This window comes from Staurois parvus, unplaced genomic scaffold, assembly GCF_062004578.1.
Source record: "Staurois parvus isolate SC_StPar_1 unplaced genomic scaffold, SC_StPar_1.0 ptg000380l, whole genome shotgun sequence".
Lineage (NCBI taxonomy): Eukaryota > Metazoa > Chordata > Amphibia > Anura > Ranidae > Staurois > Staurois parvus.
In genome coordinates this window covers 1,323,617-1,326,408 of record NW_028318176.1, presented here as the reverse complement: position 1 = coordinate 1,326,408, position 2,792 = coordinate 1,323,617, and positions in this window count along the sequence as shown.

Here is a 2,792-nt window from a genome sequence, read left to right as displayed (position 1 = left end):
AGTTCTACATTAACACGATTCCTCTTAGAAAAAGATCAGAAGCTATGTGTGCCTGATCTCATGGTTATTTATGCTGTTAAGCCATGTTTGTAGGAGATTGTCAATCATAATTAGTATGGATGGAATTGTGCAATATAGTAGTAGAACTACTAGTGCCAGCAAATCAAAAAACTTTTTGAATAGCATGCGCAGACCCACAAGTATATGGAACCATAGCCAATCTGTATATGGCTAACTGGAAGGAGGAGATAATATACTCCAGAGACTGGCCTGACCTCATTTTTTATAGGCGGTACATAGATGACATTTTACTCTTGTGGAAAGGTGACGAATTTTCATTGACCAATTTTTTTAATACTCTTAACCATAACATCTAAATATTAAATTAACGTACGAGCACAGTCACTTTGAAATTAATTTTTTAGATCTAACACTTTTTAATGAAGGAACAAGAATTTTAACAAAAAGTTTTTTTAAAATCACAGATAGGAATAGCTTTATCCCAATAAATAATTGCCACCACCCGAGATGGCTAAATGGGATTCCCAAAGGACAGTTTCTACGGATCCGTAGAAATTGCGATAAAATGGAGGACTACATAACCCAAGCAAACACCCTCAAGTTACAGTTTGTTGAGAAAGGCTATAATATTGATACTCTAAATAAGGAGATTCAAGAACTTGGTGAGCTTAATAGAGAGGATCTCCTGGGTCCTGGGGTCAAATGCAAGAAAGATAGATTGTGTCCTTTCATTACTAATTATTCGATACATTACAAAAGAGTATCAAGAATCATGAGTAAGAATTGGTCCATTCTCAAGAATGATCCTTTATTGGGAGAAGTGTTACCCAGCCATCCATTTATCATGTTTAGAAAAGCCCTCCCTCTGAGGAGCACCCTAGCACTGAATATAGTTAACCCACCAAGACAGCTCTCTTTCAATTTTAACCATAAAGGATTTTACCCCCGCAATCGCTGCATGCTTTGCGTTTATAGTGGTACTCATTAAAAACCGATCAAGAGCGTTCACTCTAACGTTACAGGGAAAACATACAATATACAAACAGCAATAACTTGCTACAGCAGTCATGTTGTCTATTTACTTGAATGTGCCTGTGGTAAACATTACATTGGCAGAACTACGAGACGACTACGAGACAGACTCAGAGAGCATTTAACTAACATTAAAAAAGGGTTTAAAGACCATTCGCTGTCGATGCATTTTCGGGTGGCCCATAACAAAAACCCATAATGCCTGAAATTCATAGGGATAGACAATATAACTAGTCATTGGAGAGGTATTTTTAAGCGCCGTGCAGTGTCGAGGCTTGAAACTAAGTGGATTTATTTATTACGGACTTCAGCAACACTTGGTCTTAATGTCGAATTGGATATCAACTGTTACATAGACACTAGTTAATCCTCCCCTTTCCGAGATGCCAAAATAGTTCAATAATGGTATGTGGATTTTATTACACATTATTAGGTCTTTGCTTGTGTTTTTAATGGAAGTTTTTGTCTTAATTGCACATGTATATTTTTAGATATTTTTTGGTTATTATCATTTTATTAACACCATTTACACTTAGTATGTGGGTATGGCATCCAACACAGGCGCTACATTACCATATTTTAGGTGCGCATGCCCTTTGAATATTATAATAGCAATTGGTTCTTTGCTTTCTAACTACAGCATTACAACCAATAATCCAAAGGATGTATCTGATAATAGACAATAATAGTAAAATGCATTATGCAATAGCTGACATTTTTTATCCCATTTACGCATGAAGTACTTTGTCCGAAAAGATGTTTTATATTCAGATATATTGTTAAAAACAAAAACATTTTTATATAATATTTTATTTATCATAATTTCAATACCTATATAATTATATTTTTAATATACCCTCATATTTATATTTTTACGGGGTATTAATATTCTGAGTTTTTAACATGTCCAAACGTCAGCATATTGTAAGTGTTTTAACCATTGATTGATTTATCTATTCCATATACTTGTGGGTCTGCGCATGCTATACAAAAAGTTTTTTGATTTGCTGGCACTGGTAGTTCTACTACTATATTGCACAATTCCATCCATACTAATTATGATTGGCAATCTCCTACAAACATGGCTTAACAGCATAAATAACCATGAAATCAGGCATACATAGCTTCTGATCTTTTTCTAAGAGAAACCGTGATAATTTAGAACTGCTGGGACTTATGGAGAAAGGAATCCTATGGAGAGTTAGTAGAGAGGCAGTTTCCCTACCTCTCCCTATGTTCTACTATGTCCCCAATAGAAGTCTATGTAATCACTGGACTTCAAGAAAATGGCCTCCGCGCGCGTGATCTGCGCATGTGCAAACGAACGGCGATAACGTCATGGCTTCCTAATGCGCATGCGTTGCCCACAGTATATAAGAACTGTCACTGAGAGCGGCCAGTTTCCTTTGAAAACGTGCTATCGCACAAAATATATCAGGAAGCAGCTCTCAGTGACTCTACCACGTGGACCCCTCAGCTGGCTAGGTGCCAAAAGTGTTTTTTTTAACAAGTGTAAAGTGTCATTCCTTTTATTGATGTTCTTCACAATAAAGCAGTGTTGCACTATGGCATTTTCTGTGCTTGGGCTTATTCTTCTATGAGCCTACCTCTTAAAAGGAGACCACTGGATGACATCTTAATTGCCGGCTCCCTCTGGTGGATTTTGTGTATACTACATACTCCTTGATGCTGGGTTAAAGACCTGTGATGACACCCTGATTGCTGGCTCCCTCTGGTGG